This window comes from Equus caballus, chromosome 19 (genome assembly GCF_041296265.1).
Source record: "Equus caballus isolate H_3958 breed thoroughbred chromosome 19, TB-T2T, whole genome shotgun sequence".
Classification (NCBI taxonomy): domain Eukaryota; kingdom Metazoa; phylum Chordata; class Mammalia; order Perissodactyla; family Equidae; genus Equus; species Equus caballus.
This window is the reverse complement of record NC_091702.1, coordinates 21,081,060-21,098,291: the sequence shown is the minus strand read 5'-3', so window position 1 is coordinate 21,098,291 and position 17,232 is coordinate 21,081,060. Positions and strand designations below refer to the sequence as shown.

At 42.9% G+C, this 17,232-nt stretch overlaps 1 pseudogene; it reads left to right on the top strand.

The window, feature by feature from the left end:
* Window positions 1–214: 214 nt before the first annotated feature.
* On the top strand, window positions 215–504 carry LOC100630077 (ATP synthase membrane subunit K, mitochondrial pseudogene; annotated as a pseudogene).
* Window positions 505–17,232: the final 16,728 nt, after the last annotated feature.

Sequence of the window (17,232 nt, the reverse complement as noted above, 5' to 3'; positions counted from 1 at the left end):
TGCCTGTGTGTGTTTGTTGCATAAGAACACCACCATATATTACTCAAGATACAGGACAAACTGATACCTTTTACAACATCGATCCTGGGAAGGCGGAAGTGTGCCCAGATTGAGACCCACTGAATCCAGTTTCCAGGGTTTCATCTGGCCGGGCCAGGGGTAGCTGTGTACGTTGAAGTATGAAGGCTGCAGAATTTGTGCAAAGACTGAAATCATGGCAGGTCCAGAAACTGATACTCAATTCTTTTTCACTGGTATTAAAAAACATTTCAATTCTTACTCTTCTAGGTAGAATGAATTGCGTCCTGGCCACATATGGAAGCATTGCTTTGATGGTCTTAGAGTTCAAGTGAAAGTCTAAAAACTCTCTAGCTGTGAAAGGAACATATGGATTCTACACTGTCTGCCCCTCATCTGTTAAGTTCCCTCGCCTGGAGAAGCTGATGTCAACTCATCATGTGATACTCAATTTGTACAATAAATTATGAACCTGGGGAAAAACAGAATCCACCTTACATTTCTCATCATTTTCCCACTTGGTTGTTTTCTGGTTTTCATAGGACAATGGTTATTCCCTCCTCTGACATTTCCTTCCACGTGCCGGGCACTGGATGCGAGTAATGCTTCTACTGTCTATCTTCTCCCTCACTGGTTCCTCCCCAGGGTGGAGCGACTGCTGTTGCTGGTGACTTTGGGAGAGGAAGCAGGCAAAGGGAGCTCAGCCCTTTCCACTCTCCTTCCTCTAGGGAGTCAGCTGTGTTCTGTTCTGACTCTCCGTGCTGTGTTTTCCATATAGGGAGGCTAGTGGCTGTCCAGATGAGGTTGTGACAAGGTGGGAAAGTCTGCCCGATTCTGGGGTGCAGTCTGAGGAAGCTCATTCTTACTGCACCTAAACCACCTTCACAACCCAGCCTTTACCAGCAAAAGAGCAGACACATTGGACTCCATTTACCTGACCATTCTCTGTATCTCGATTGGCTCAAAACTGGGCCGGGGAAAGGGGTATACTTATGGGCTCTCTAAAACCCCAATAGGTTTGTAGACACAGCTGATATTACCCATGGTGTTACCACCTTGTCTTTGCCACAGCAGGACTGATGGCAGTGTCTAACGGGTGCCCTCTCGTCCTTCAGGAGGGTCCCAGTAACCAAGTGGATCTCCAGGATAAAAGTGCTCAACTGCAGTGTTTGCCAGTTTCCATGGTGCAAATACCACACCATGGCTGATTTCAAGCTACCCTCGGGACGTCATTGAACAGTGTTGGGAAGAGATGTCCAAAATCTGATCTCTCCAGCCAGTAAGGAGCCAACTCTTCCAATTTGCTGCACCTCCCTAGCACCAGAGAAACATACTTCTGGAGAGACAGATGCCTCTGGCCGTGGCTAGATGTGCACCCCTTGGCTGGATTTCCTGTGTGGTGTTCGCTTGCTGCCTTAACTGAGAATAGCTCAACTGTAGGGAAGGGCCAAGCTTTTGTGCTGTATTCATTGGCAAGCCTATTGTCGATTCAATACATAATTAAAAGAAACAAGATGAGAACAAGGTCACCTTGCAGGTGGCCGCGCCAGGAACCAGCCCAGCATGGATTAGAAGGACTTTCTTCCCAAGTTCCTGAAGTTGCACATTTCCCTGGTCTTATTTTGGAGTTTGGTAATCATGTCCCATCACATCAGAAAAGTCATTCTTCTGTCCCGAGTCCTGATTTTCTAAGCAACAGGAATACTAGAGTTTGAATTCTGCATAATAGTTGAGTGATCATAGGCTGGTTGCTTACACCATCCTGACCTGAATTTCCATATTTGAAAGAAAAGGGAGATTGTGATATTTTCCCAGAAGCTCATTGGAAATATTATAAATGATGTTTCTAAACCAGCTAGGATGGTGTGTGGCATACAATAGGTAGGCATACAATAAATGGTAGACATTTAATGACTCCTTTGTTGGTGGCAGGGGTGCCAACACAGCCCAAGGAGGTGGGGTGGCGAGCAGAGCTCAGCAAATGTGGTTCCTTTTGATTCCCTTCCCATTTCCTCCATATGTGACGGTTCCATTAGTTTTGCCCACTTTGCAGACTGCATGCCTGCCCTCCTTCCAGTTCCGCCTTCTCCTGGGCCTCCCTCTCAGAAGTCCTCACTCTTCAGGGCCTGTGGGAACCGCAAGCAGAAGCATGTGGAGGCAGGGCCCTTGCTCCTAGCAGTGGATAAAGAAAAAAGTGTCCTTAACATGCTTATATGATTACCATTTTTTCATCCTTAAAATATACATTCTAAGTGGATGCATAATATCCCATTTAGTAGACACACCATAGTTTGTCATAATTTATTTAACTAGATCCTCAATTAGGTTGTTTTCAATATTTCACTATTATACAAAAATACTTTATTGAACATCTATGTGCAAAAATTCTTGCCTACAGTCAGAGTATATTTCAATATAGAATATATATAATATAGAAGGGAATATATATTCTATAAAATGTTACGATATTTTTATACATAGCAAGCAGAAAATGTGTGCCTATAAGAAACACTTCTGAAGCCATTCCAAGCCCCACCCAAGGAAAGCTGGGCAGTTTTCTTCCTAGTCAACCCACAACGATCTTCTAGACTCATTCCCTCCTCCCTCAATACTGCTTCCATTATTTTTATATATAACTTCCTAAAATAATCCAGTAGATCCAGAACAAAAAGATACCTCAGGATCTTAGTAAACCTGTTTCTTAGGTGGATTCCCCCAAGAAGCACTATGAAACAAAGATTCAAGTGCAAGTGGTTTATCTGGAAGCAAGGGAGTGGGAAGGCAAGATAAGGAAGAGAAGGAAGCCATCAAAGGATGAAGCCAATTACCATTATGGGCAACTGGAACTTATATCCTGAGAGAACTGCTTGGAGCCAGTGTAAACATACGCCTCAGAGACATCTCACCCTAGGGACAGGGGACCTGGGGGAATTATTCACCAAATCCTGTTAGTCACTGATTGAGAGCCTCTGCTGGACGGTGTTAATACCCTGGCACTTCCTGTGACACAGGTGAGTAACGTGGCTTCCTTGGCCAGGGAAAGCCATCAAGCAAAGGAATGCAAGTATTGATAGTTGGAAGTCTGCTGGCATGCGCTGAAGTTGTAGGGGTGAAGGCATATGGGTGAGAGGCCAACAGCATCTGCTAGAATCTACCACTAGGGAACACACAGCTGAATTCCTGGAATGCGGTCATTGCTTTAAATTGTGACAAGTGTGTCCATAAAGGAGGACATTCATGATCTAAAATCCATGCTCCCCACCCTATTATATGCCAAGCGAATATTGGGCAAGCTGTGAAAACAGACCACAACACAAGAGAAAGTAAGTATGGCTTCACATCTAAGAAGGTGACACTCATTAATTTAACAGGCAATTATCGAGGGTCTTTTAGTCTGCCAGACTTGATGATAAGCACTAGAATACAAAGGTGAGTTCAGCATAACCCTTGCCTGTAAGGAGCTTACTTTACCATCTGGTGGAAGAGACAGAATCCTCAGACCAGAAGGTGGGATCAGAGAGCCAAGGAGACCCATGACCTGCTATACAGGTAGATGACCTGGGAGGCAGCAATACCCCAGGGAAGAAATACCTGCTTGGTATGTCTAGGCAGACAGGGCCTCAGAAACCTCACAGAGTCCCCCAGCCCTAGCGTGGTCCAGAAGTGGAGAATGGACCCTGGCAATCCCCAGAGGTGTTGCAGGACGAATATTGTGTACCCAAGAAGGGCACAAAAGCAGCAGAGAAAGTTGTAAGGCATGAGGGGTGTTTGTTATGAGACTGAGGAATGCTGGCCATGACCCGAGGACAGGATGGATGGCTTAGTGGGCCCTAGTCCTAGCAAACAACAACTAAGAACCAGATGCCTCCCCTCCCACCCCAGAGTCCTCTCGGAGCTTGGATAGAACCAGAGAAGTCAGTTGAGAGGCAACCTGGACTGACTAAGAGTCCTGTCTCCGCCAGAGTGAGGTCTTCTCCTACAAATCCTATTGAGTTTCAGACAAATGAAGCACGACATTTATTCTATATTCAAGTTTGTGGATCGAAAGCGGTACCCACTGCCCAGTGATCCCCCTAATATGTTGTTTTCATCAACAAATCTCCCAGAGGGGTGAAGTAAAGAGAATATAGTTTTTGGAGTCACACAGACTTTGATTCGAGTCCTAACTCTACTGATTCCAGTCCTTACTCAACGTGATTATGGGCAAATTAACAATATTTAAACGCTTTTGAGCATTTGTTGCCTCCCCTGTAAAATGGTGGTTAGGGTGAGGATTAATAAGACAAAATAGAAGATCGTTTCCTGGGGAGTCTGAGAAGAGGAGGCTTCTAGAGGGGAGCGGCGTGCTGCCATGATCCCTGGCTTCACGTGCTGCGGGATGACGTCACCATGGCTCAGGGACGGAGGGGAAGGAACCCTGACGATGGGCCACAGCAGCTCCGCCCAGGCTGGGTGACAGTGTGAAGACCTCACAGACTTCATGGAGACATTCCAGATGCACAAGCTGACGGGAATTCGGAAAGGAAAGGCTCTGCTAGAGGAACAGATGGCACGGAGCAATCTTCTCAGAGGAGCTATTGCGTCATCCTCTCCTTTCCTTCTGCAGATGCAATTATATCAACCCCCAAGGATGAGGGAGTTTGCCACAAATCAACAAGCACTTCCAAAAAATAAAAATTTTACATATATATATCTCTGTGTGTGTATCACACCAGTTTTAAGGTGATGAGTAAGCATTGCAAATTCTGATTTTTATTATGAGAAATGCTAAATAGAATATTATTTTTGTATACATGCTTATGTTTCTAAAGATTTAAGATTTTAAGATTTTGTATAAGATGCTATTTTTTCCCTCTGTCAGATACATCCAGATGTTTTTAATCTCTGCAAAGTAAGGATGGATATGTACTGCATTCCTCGACTGATTTTCAAGATGTATTTATATAAAAGGGTTTTAAAAACACAATTCTTTCAAAATTGGTTTATTTTTTACCACATCTTATGGCCTGGAAAACTATTTTTCTATTATTTTGCTCTTTGGAGTTAAGATATCCCCACTTCAGAAATATTGTTAGTCTGAGGCAAATCAAGTCTCGGGAATTTTGGAAACAACTGCTTTCTGTAATATGAGTAAAAACATTATACACAGTGTTCAACAAAAGTTATTTTCCTCCCTTCTCCCCCCATCTGGAAAGAAGCCATCTGGAAAGAAGCCCACTTTCCCATCGTTCTTGTATATTGGCATGCCCACTCCTAGTCTGCCTCAAAACATGAAATATCTTCAGACGTTTCTGCTTAAACTGCACCAGGTGCTGGGAATGCAGAGAAGACTCCATCACTGCCCTAAGAGGCTGACAGTCTAGACAGGTTGAAAGGCACGCAAGCTTGGCAGACTGTCAGTCTGACACTCACCTGTCTAGATTTGATTCCACAGTTTCCTGCTACATTATACAATGACCTTCTCGCATGGCCAGCTCCCTATCGGCTTTCTTGTTCCTCAGGCCACCTGGTCCAGTGAATAGGGTCAGCCCTTCCCAATTACACCTGCCTCACACAAGTCCTTCAAACTCTAAGCTCCAGAAGACAAACAGCTCCATGGTTAGGCTTGAAGATTCCTTGAACAGGCTTTCTAAATGAAGGAGAATCTGCTCCTGAACTAAAGAAAGAGAAACTTTTTAAAAGCAATGATTCTAAATTAGAAAAAAAAAAAAAAAAAAAGCAATGGCTTTATATGTAGCGAAGATAGCTGCCTACTCAAAATTTAGATTTTAGGAAACAAATTCTCTCACCCTCTTTCATTTTTACCCCTCGAACTTTTCATTTAATAAATATAGATAGGCTGTCAGCTTTGGGCCAGTCACCGTATAGGCACTGGGTTAAGATGAGGTAAACGTGGTGCCTGCCCTCGAAAGAGTTCACGGCCAAGTGGAGAAGAAAGGCAAGTCAACAGACAATTAGAGGAGAGTGCAACAAGGGCAATGACAGAGTCACGCACAGGGAACTTCAACTGAGGATTGCCTCAACCAATTTGGTAAAATTTGCTCTCTCACTGTGTGCCCCTGGCCAAGTTAATCTCCATTACTGTAAGAGCAGTGAGCCTGGCACAGAGACCAAGAAGTTATTTTTCCTGATTTCAATTTGGCTCCCCAGCGAGGTGGGAGTGGCGTATCTTAATGTTTGCATGCTCCCAATGTTGGGCTCTAAGGCCTGTTGAGAAACTGATCTCAATCCAACAGCCTCCTGGACTCTCTATTCTATGTCCCTGAGGACATGTCAAGAAATGGCAACAGAGGGACTGTCACTGGCATTGTCAAGCTCCTGCCAATAGAGCCTGGTGTAGAATTGTTTTTGTCCACACTGAAGGGAAGATTACCCCCTGGTATTTCCAGTCTTGGTCCACTGGTATCCCCCAATGGTTGGTGCTCCTCACCACCTCCTTGTTTATCACCATCCCCAGGCTGGATTAGATCAAGCAGAAAGTCTTCGTTTCCCTCCAGTTCTCTCTTTCAAAGGTGTGTCCCCTGAGCCTGTTTATTCTCATAATGGAAATGTGAGCTGAGGGGCTGAGGAGACTCTCTCCACTGATTCCAACTCAGAGAACCAGGAGACGGGGCGTGTCCTCTCTTTTGGGTCCCACCACTGCCTTGTCTAAAGTGGGAAGCTGACCTTTGCAGTGCTGGAGATGGAAACAGGGTTGGAGGAAAAGATGCAGGAGAGGCCCTGTAACCTGTGGCAGAACGGGAAGTGGGGAGACCAGCTGGCAGTGGGCCTGGTGGGCGGAGGTGGAATCGCGAAGGAAGTCTCATCCACCAGGCAGAACTCAGTGTGCATAGGAACGACATAGGTGGTGAGACTCAGAGCGCTTTTTAAAAAACTTACAAAGTTCTTAAAATAACATTTAAAATGAATAGAAATCAAGCCTGAAATACTTGATGCTTTGAAACTGACAGTTGTTTGTACATTTTTTTGGTGAGGATGAAAACTCATTTACAAATTGTGGAGTTGCTGGAAACATCACCTCAGGTTCTAAGGAGGTGTTGTTTATGAATTGAGAAGAGGAATGAGACCTTCTCAGAAAACTTTTTTTTCTGATTGAAAAAGGTTTCTACACCGCTGTGTGACTATAGTGTGACCACAGTGGTACTTTTTCTGGTTTTGCTCTGAAGAAGGAAAAGAGAGGCACCCCTCCAAGGAGGAGAGGGGAAGTGATGCTGGGTTTTCTCCCTCTACTTGCAGATCTTCCTCAGTTTAATGAACGGCAACAGGACTAAAATCACAGAGAGCAGCCCTGGGTTGCTGTAAGAACAACACGTTGCTCCAGTACAGAGGTAAGCTTCACATAAGCTGAGAGACTTCATTGGAAAATCAAAAAGGGGAGAGAAAAAAGCCAGGGTTTTGTCTACAGAAAGATGCAGGAAGTTTTAGGAACCATAATCCCTGAGGCTTAGTTAATAAGAAACTAAAAATATATGTAGGTGTTTATTTCTTTAAATTTTGCTTTATACTAATGGCATGTTTAAATATAGTGTTCTTGGGGCCAGCCTGATGGCGTAGTGGTTAAGTTCGCACACTCCACTTACGTGGCCTGGGGTTCACCGGTTCGGATCGTGAACACGGACCTACATACCACTTATCAAGCCATGCTGAGGCAGTATCCCACATAGAAGAACTCAAAGGACTTAACAACTAGGATATACAACCATGTACTGGTGGTTTGGGGAGCAAAAATAAAATAAAAGGAAGATTGGCAACAGATGTTAGCTCAGGGCCAATCTTCCTCGCCAATAAATAAATAAGTAAATATAGTGTTCTTGAACGTTCTCAAATATTTTTTAATAATACTGTATTTTCTAAGATGATGACTGGATAGAAAAGCAGAGTTTCTTTCTCAACTCACTTGCCTGTCGTGCAGACTCTCTGAGCGACACTAAGATAACTCAAGTGACCCGAAGTCAGGATGTCCAAATTGCAGGAACGCTCTGTAAGGAAGTTGGCATTAGCAGACTCTTAAGTGATGAATTGGCAACCTAAATATAAAGTGACAAAAGGTATTTAATAAATGTCTATCTGGAAAATGTCACTCTCGTAGTCATCAAGACATCTCAAAGACTGAACTGGAAGCACTGCGGGGAAACCATTCCCACCGAGCTCTGAAGGCGGTCAACACAAACTAAGGGCTCTGCAAAAATGATTTTGGAAGTCAGAGGGGGGCTTCTACGGGGATTTTAACTGTCGCAGTTGGAAACAAAGCCAAAGTAACCTCTCAGAAAAACGCAATCCCAGACACGGAGAATGATGCGATTTTTTTTGTTCTGAGATATGGGCAGATAATTCAAAACCATAGCAGTTCATTCACTGGATACCATATCTTGAAAGAGGTTAGATAACAAAAAATACTTTATGTATTTATTTATGTATGTGTTTATTAGGAGCAGAAAACCATCTACTCCTCTCTTGCTCTCATGGACACTTGCTTTAGGAATCCAGCCACCACGCTGTGAGAGGTCCAAAGACTCTCAGGCAGAGAGACCACGTTGGGAGCCACCTACAGGTGTTCTGGCCACCAGAGCCCAGCTGAGGCCCTAACCACCAGGATCAACATGCCAGACATGTTGAGAGGATTCCAGCGCCTCACCATTGTGTCTTCCCATCTGAGAAGTTCCAAACACGTGGGGCAGAAACTAGCTGTTCTTGCCATGCACTTTCCAAATTAATTGACTCACAGAATCTACAGCATAATAAAATGGTTATTCTATCCCACTAAGGATATTTTAGGGGGGATGGGTAATTATGCAGCAATAGTAACTGTGGTAGTTAAGATCTGTAAGTTCTCCAGGCCGGGGACTCTGTTACAGTACCCAGAGAATAAATCTCCATCTTCATCCAGGATAGAGGAGAGGCAAATGCCAGTCATTTGGATTTGGGGAGAGGATCCCAGGATCCAACTGCTTCTTTAATGTACTTTTTTTTTGGTCAATCTTGTTGCCTTTAATCACACACATAGTTCCACTTCTAGAGGTCGTGGTGCCATCAAATCGTGAGCCCTTTGATAGATCTGCTAGATTTTTTTCCCTCACCTTTCCTTCGGCCTTTCTCTGGTCTGCGATGTGAGCCATCACTCATCCCTTTAGTATCCCAGCTTCCATAATTTTGTTGCTGCAGTCTTCTCTTGCGTTACTTTTCCTTGTGAGTTGATGCTTTTAAAAAAATTCTCTTATTGATGTTTTAGTGGGATTTGGGGAGGAAATGGAATTAAATGCCTATGTTCACCTTAGTGTCTTTAACTGAGATATTACCTAGACTTTTTATATCTTCTCTGGATATGTTGATTTCATTTCCTTTTATTTAGTTAGTTAAAATAAATTACTCAAAAGTGCTGGATACAAAAAGGCTTGTGCTTTATTGGAAAACAGCAATGACAACAACGACATCAACAACAAAAACCTTTCCACTCTCTTTTTTCAAATATTTCGGTTCTCTGAGATTTGTCCAAAGGCAAGCGAGTCTGACGTCTCCCCTTTCTCTAGTTCTAGTCTTCATCATTAAAGAGCTCTTGTGTATGGTCTGTGTGGCATGTTCATAAGAAGTTATAAAAACACAGGTTTATCCCTGAAGGAGATGACAGCCTAAATATGGAGAACAATGTGGAGAAGGCACAAAGCCTGTCAAAGAGCACGCCGTGATTGCCAATCAGTAGACTGGGTGAAATATTTACAGAATGAATGGGCCAAGGGTTCAGTACACCAGTAGGTGGTTTGGGCCATGAAGTCAAGAGACTTTGAGGTTTTGCTGTGATCATAGCTGTTACCACTCATTAGGATCGCTCACATGACCCTCCCTGCCCTTGCAGACAGGGCCTCGGAGGCTGCTGTTTCTACTGTTGGACTCTCTGGAAACAGGATAATCTCCCTCTCCTGTTCTCTCTGCTTTGGCAGAAATGAAAACTGCTGCCTGAAGGATGCTCTTTCTAACCCCTCAGTTCTGAACCACAGCTTTTCTGTTCCCTGCTGCAGGTCTTCCTTGGGGCCTCTGTTGGATGGCCAGAAAGGGCTGCACAGAGAAGCCTTTCTCCACAAACCAAGTTAACCAGCACCTCTGCTCCCTCATTTCTTGATCTTCTAGTGTTGGACAGCCATTCTTCTAGACTTCTACACATGCTGACCCATTCCAAACTCTAATTCTTCTCTACTTGTTAACTGATGTGGGGTTGGTGAGCCAAGGAGTCGAAAGAGAGACTTCTTGGACTCTCAAGGTCTGGCAGTAGTGCTATTTTATTTAGAGAATAGTATGGAAAAGCATGGGGACAGGACCCATGGGCACTCAGAGCTGCTGCTGCAGGCATGGGTTGAGAGTAGGGCTAAATTTAAGGCATAGGTATGTGAGTTATCTCTTTACAAGACAAAGGAAAAAAACACATTAAAAAGTCCTTAAAATGATATCAGTGCAGGTGGGGTCTGGTTATTGGGTGGTCCTATAACTTTAGATAAGAACTAGACTGGATTAAGTCAGGATGTCCTATGCTTCCCGGCGGATGCTGGTGGTGGGGGGAGTCTGCTACATGAGGTTACCAGACAAGCACAATAAACGAGACTTAAGTCCTTTCCGTCCCCATTAAGAGTTTCTGGAGATAAGGTCATCCCCCCTTCCTCCTGGTGCAGAGAGGGAGACACCCCCACAGATGGCAACTTCCTTCACAAATGCAAATGTCTCTCTCTCATCAAAGAGCAAGCAAATTCCACTCCTAAGAGCCTCCTTCTCATCTACAGTTTTTAAAAGTAACCAGCCTAAAATAATCCTCATCAGTAACCTCTCTCTCAAAAAAAAATCATATATACCTGTATATATATTCGCGTTTTAAAAGAGTTAGGGCATAGCCTGATGTGGTTTTTCACTGCTCCCACTAGCCAATGAAAGTTCAAGCATCCTGTGATTGTGTGAAAACCACACCTGCTAATTCACAAGTGTTTCCCTTGATAGATGGGAAGTAGGTAGTCCTTAGAAAAATTGTATGTGTTCAAGTATTAAGTTTTTTATAGTAAGCTTAGAATTTCTTTGGATATAACCTTAAGCTAGTGTCACTTATTTTAAAAGTAGTGCATAAAAGCATTTTTGATAATCATATGCATCTGCAAACTTCTATTTATGCAAATACTTTCATGTAGAGTATTTATTTTTTAATTGAAAGTCTAAATGATTCAAGGAGTGTAAAAATAGTTGAAAAAACAAAGAAGTGCTTAAATGAGAGCCAAATGGACTAAGAGAAAAAAATGAAAGACTATGAAGACAAAGAAGACTGAAGGAGTTGTATCAGAAATGAAAAGGAGTGAAATGATATAAGACTAATGAAATAGAAACACCCAATGAGATAACTAACAAGCTATAATCCAGGTAAAAGAATGTGATGGGAAATGTCAGCTTCCTGTAATAAATGTCAACATTGATCTCATAGCACACAGTCCTTTCATTCCATCAGACAGTACTTCCCAGAGGCAACGAGACAGTTCTTTATACACTGCACACTTCCATAGTGACTAGTAAGAAATCAAAGGGGCAGATTTTAACAGAGTCTGCATATACCTCTGTTTTTATTCACAGTTATACATTGATCTCTCAATAATTCTACCATAGAACTAATTAAGTGTAGCATTGCTTTTTACAAACTGAGTTTTACATTACAACTGAGAGTGTACATTATGACAAAGCTGTGTCCTCTACGCTCATGACAATTCTGACATCAAATGTGTGGGTTTGCACACTAAGGAATTCTCCAATTCTCAGCAGAGTGGGTGTTCTACAGTTTAACTCAATTGTGACACTAACTACCTGGAGTTAGTGCAGACCCCATGGGTTAAGGGCTCAGTCCCATGAGAGTGCTCCCCAACTTCTGGCACCATGGCACGCCCCAGGTTGTTATTGTATTTCTCACTGACCAGCTGTAAATCAGAGGTTCTCACCCCTTGGGTTCAATAATTTGCTAGAATGGCTCACAGAATCCAGGAAAACAATTTACTTACTATTACTGATTTATTACAAAGAATATTTTAAAGGCTGCAAATGGACAGCCAGATGAAGAGATATACAGAGCAAGGTCTTCTTCTTCTTGCACAGAGGACAGGAGCTTCTGTCCCCATGGAGTGTGAGGCACACTATCCTCCCAGCAAGTGGATGCATTCTTGTTCCCTAACCCTGAAGCTCCCCAAACCCCATTATTTAGGGTTTTTATGGAGGTTTCATCACATAGACATGATTGATTAAATCATTGGCCGTTAGTGATAAACTCAACCTCGAACCCCCCTCCCCTCTCCAGAGTTTGCAGGGTGGGACTGAAAGCTCCAACCCTCTAACCACATGGTTGGTTCCACCGGCAACCAAGCCCCCCATCCTTCAGGCCTTTCCAACAGTCGCCTCATTCACGTAAACTCAGGTGTGGGTGAAAGGGGCTTGTTATGAATAACAAAAGACGTTCCTTTCACCTTTATGTATCTGGAGCTGTTTCAGAACTGGGGACAAAAACCAAATATTATAACAAAAGATGCTCCTACTGCTTTTATCACTTAGGAAATTACAAGGGATTCTGGAGCTCTGGCTAGGAGCCAGGGACGAACACCAGAATATATATTTCTTATTATATCACAATATCACATACATTATGTTCAAATGACACATATAAATAAATAACTAAAATTCAATAATAATTTATTAATGTGTTTAAAAATCTTTAAGTTCAGGTTTAGTACTCTAAAGTAAATGTGACACTCCTCAGATAAAACATCACAGCTCTCCCTTATTTCTCTCTCAATTTCCATTCCCCCTTTTGCTACCACTGTAATTTAATTCACTATGTAGTTAGATGCTCTTCCAGTCTTTTTTATTTTTTTGAAGAAGATTAGCCCTGAGCTGACATCCACCACCAATCCTCCTCTTTTTGCTAAGAAAGACTGGCCCTGAAGTACCATCCATGCCCATCTTCCTCTATTTTATGTGGGACACCTGCCACAGCATGGCTTAACAGGCAGTGCATAGGTCTGCACCCAGCATCTGAACCAGTGAACCCCGTGCCACTGAAGAAGAATGTGTGAACTTAACCACTACACCACTGGGCTGGTCCCCTTCCAGGCTTTTTCTGTGTATTTACACATATATGAGCATACACACATTTGTGATAAGCAGAATAAAGTCCTCCCAAAGATGTCTAAATCCTAACCCCTGGAATCTGTGAAGATGTTAGGTCACCTAACAAAGGGAAATTAAGGTTGCTAATCAACTGACTTTGTCGTTTATCTGGGTGGACCCAATGTAATCACAAAGGTCCTTAAGTGTGGAAGAGGGAAGCAGAGGAGGTGGGAGCAATGAGAGGTGAGGAAGACTTGACCTTCTATCTCTGCCTTTCAAGATGGAAGGGGCTAGGAGCAAGGAATGCAGACAGCCTCTGGAAACTGGAAATGATAGGAAAACAAATTCTCCCCTAGAGTCTTCAGGAAGAAACACCTCCCCGCTAACATCTTCATTATAGCCTAGTGAGACTTCTCTAGGACTTCCGGCCTCACAGAGCTGTAAGAGAATAAACTTGTGTTGCTTTAAGCTACTAAATTTGTGCTAATTTTTTACGGCAGCAACAAGAAACTAATATGCGGACATTGGGAATTCCTCAAGAAATGGCCTACTCAGTTCACCCAACAGGGAAGTTCAGAGTCAACAAGCCTTACACATGTACTCAGTTTCTAATCAGCGCTTTCCATTATTCTTAATCATGAGCAGACAGACAAGGATCTCCAGACATCTGATGAAAGTTTCATAATGAAAGATAAGAGAACAAAACAACTTAAAAAAAAAATCTTGCGTCATCAAATCTGTTCATCTTCTCTCATGGGGCGTCTAGATTTTGTGAATTGGTAAGCCAAACCTGCCCTCCTTTCCCATCAAGATGCTAAAATTAGTTTCCCATATTTTCCTCCAATTCTTATGATGTTTTAGTTATTAAGTTTTAGCTCTTAGATTCTCTCCCTTCTACCTATAATCTTACTGCCCAAGGGATGGGTGGGGAGGGTCGTCTGCCTGCCGCAAGACATGCCAATAGTTGAGAGGCAAGGTGGTAGGAAAGAAAGGGTTTTACTGCAGCTTGCTAGCAAGGGGGAAGATTGTGGACTAATGTCTGAAAGAACCATTTTATAGAACAAAGACTACAGGTCAGTTACATAGGTGGCTGGTCTCCAGGTCGGGGAGGCATCTGGTCTCTGGGTGGGCAGACATCTGGCCTTAGTTCCTGACAATCTTTTGTTTTACAAGATATGCATCAGATACTGGAGCAATGCCCTATAGCCTGATCTTTCAGTTGTCATTGATGATGGCTATCACCATAAACTCTCTGCCCGAGGGTCATCACATTCCTAAAGAACTCAAAAGAACAAAGTTATCAGCATATCACAGCTGCGAAGTCGTAAAATCTAGGAGCTTGTGTATCTCCCGAAGGGTGCATATCCAGCTGGGTTAGTTAATCAGAGGTCATTTCAAGTTATAGCATGGTTTCTTTTCCACAATATGGTTTCCCTTATCTCAACCTTGTGTTGAGCCAGTACCAATAAGCCTGGCCTGATGGTCTCAACCTTCTAGGGCATATATGGATGATTAGTGCCATTTATCATGGTATCCCCCTCCCTGAATAGTACTAGCCCTCAATGTTTTGTAAAAACAAATGGGTTAATGATTACAAAAGCAATTTGTAAAAATACGAAATATAAAAATACAAAATATAAAAAATTTTTAAAAATATTTTATATTAAAAAAATATAAAGAACACCACTCAAATATAAAGTTTTAGGATGATGACAGTGATTATCGCTATTTCCAACAGTCCTACTCTTTTCCAATTATCTGTAGGTAGTTCTTTCCCATCATCCCTGTAGTCTCTGTATTCCTGACTTCCCTTTTGTTCCCTCCTCATCTCTCAAGCCCCCAGAATTCTGGTGAGGAATTCTGCATTGCCTGGGAAGACCAACTTTTCATTATCAAAAATGTTGATGAAAATAATCCATAACCAATCTATAAATGAAAATTTGGGTGAGTTTATTCAGAGCTAAAATGTGAGGATTATAACCCGGGAGAGTCTTTCCACAAAGGAACAGAACACTCCAAAGAAGTGGGGGTATACAGGGTGGTTATATACCCTCAAAGAGTATGTTTCACATATGATTGAAATGTCCCTTTTACAATAGTCACGAGGCTGCTCTGTCAGCACAGCAATTGATGGAAACGGCAGATAAGTCTGCTGTCTCAGTGAACCCCTCAGGGTGGCAGGTCTGTTGCCTCGAGCTGGGCGGTCACAGATGAGCGCTGCAATCAGTTCCCAGCCTAAGGAAAGATGCTTAATCTTTAAGGAGATGCCAACGTTGGGAGGGGGAGTTGCACCTTTATCTTAAGGCCATTTGTTCTTGCCATAGTAAATGTTTTAAAGCAGATATACAATGCATGCTCAATAGCCACAGTCAGGCCCTTTTGGAAAAAACAAAGTCAGGCTGAATTAGGTTTATACCAAATGGCTTCCTCATATACTCCAATATATCCTATTGCTTGCCATTTTTATTTGTCAGAAACATGCCTAGATAGCACAGGAATCTAGGAACTCTAGTCATGACTCTAGTGTCACCGTTTGGAACAACTTTAATAATGACAGCTGCTCCACACAGACACAAGCAGCTCATCCTCTGGCTCCACCCTGCTGAGGTTTGTTTACCAGGCCAGTATTCCACACAGAAGCCCCATTCACTTCATCTCTCTTTCAGGCTTCGGAGGGTGGCAGAAACACACTCTAGGCCATCATTGAACCTGGGTAGGCTTGTTAATCAAAGTTTCTTTAGCTTCATCTAACAACAGGGGTGTGTTGAATAAAACTCCCAGAGTCAAGTATTGGCTCTGCCTTCTTGAAAAGAAAGCAGTGAAACAGGAAAGGCATCCAACTGAGATAAAAGCTAAGTTAACAAATGATAGCATTTCCAAAACAAATCACTGGGCTTGAATGCCCTGGAATGAACAGAGGAGGAGGGAGTGTCAGAGAAGAGCACAGGCTGAGTTCAACCCACTGGTCAAGAAGGCAGGGGGTAACAGAAGACCTTAGAATAAGATGTGTATCTTTCTGACAGTTTTTCCAAGAGCCCACGCTGCCTGTATCATTCTGCTCCTCCTGTTTTCCTCATATTTCCTGTCTTCTTCACAAGGTGCGTGTTGAGACGACATGTTAGACTGTCATTCTGTGTTTAAAGTTTTCCCTGTTTTATCTAAGGAAACAATCTATTGGAGAGAAACACAGAGCTGATTGAGAAGAAATAGCCTCATCATTTGAGCGTGGACAAGGAACAGTGAGAAATGTGGACCAAATGTGACAATGGAAAGCTGTTCGATGGTAGAGCCAAAATCAAGCTCAGGCCCCTTAAGTCACATAGTTGCTCCTACGTCCTGGTCAAGATTCCACTGCAAATCACTGGTGACAAGACACACATAGGTGATATCTGCATCAGACTGCTAAGGAAATATAGATGGGCCACTGAGGTGTGCTGCAGGAAATCATCTCAATGCATGACTTCTCGGTAGCTTCTCTGTGCCAGGCATTGTGCTAGGCTGGAAGGAGCATAAGGATAAGCAAGAAACCATTGTGCCTCTATGGGCACATCATCCAGCAGAGGAAATGGAAAAGTGGGGACACATGACCCAATCACTGAAGAGTTTCAATTGGATTTGGTGACTGTCTTCATTAAAATTCTTTTGGTTTCAAGGATGAACTTGAACTAACTAGCCTTAAAGTGAGCACGTTTACTGGCACTGTACTATGGAAAAACCAAGTATTGTAAAGGGCAATGATATAGTGGAGACTCAGAGTCAACTGAAACCAAGGTCTTGAATACTGTGAAGAACTATTTTTGCATCTCAAGCAACTCCATCTTTCTTTGCTCTTTCTCTGTTGACTATTCTCTGCCTCTCTTGAAAAGTATCCAATAGCATTCAGCTATTGGGGAGGGGCTATTTATTTGTGTTCTTTCTTGATTCCAAGTCTGAAGGTGTTGGGAAGGTCTCATTGATCCATCTTGATTCGTGTTCCCACCTCTGACCAATCCATTGAAGTGGGAAAGCAGATCGATACAAGAGCCCAGAAGCTCCCATGAAAACTTCACAGCTACCCTTTTCACCTTGGTAAACACCTCCAAGCTTCGCCTCTCACACTAA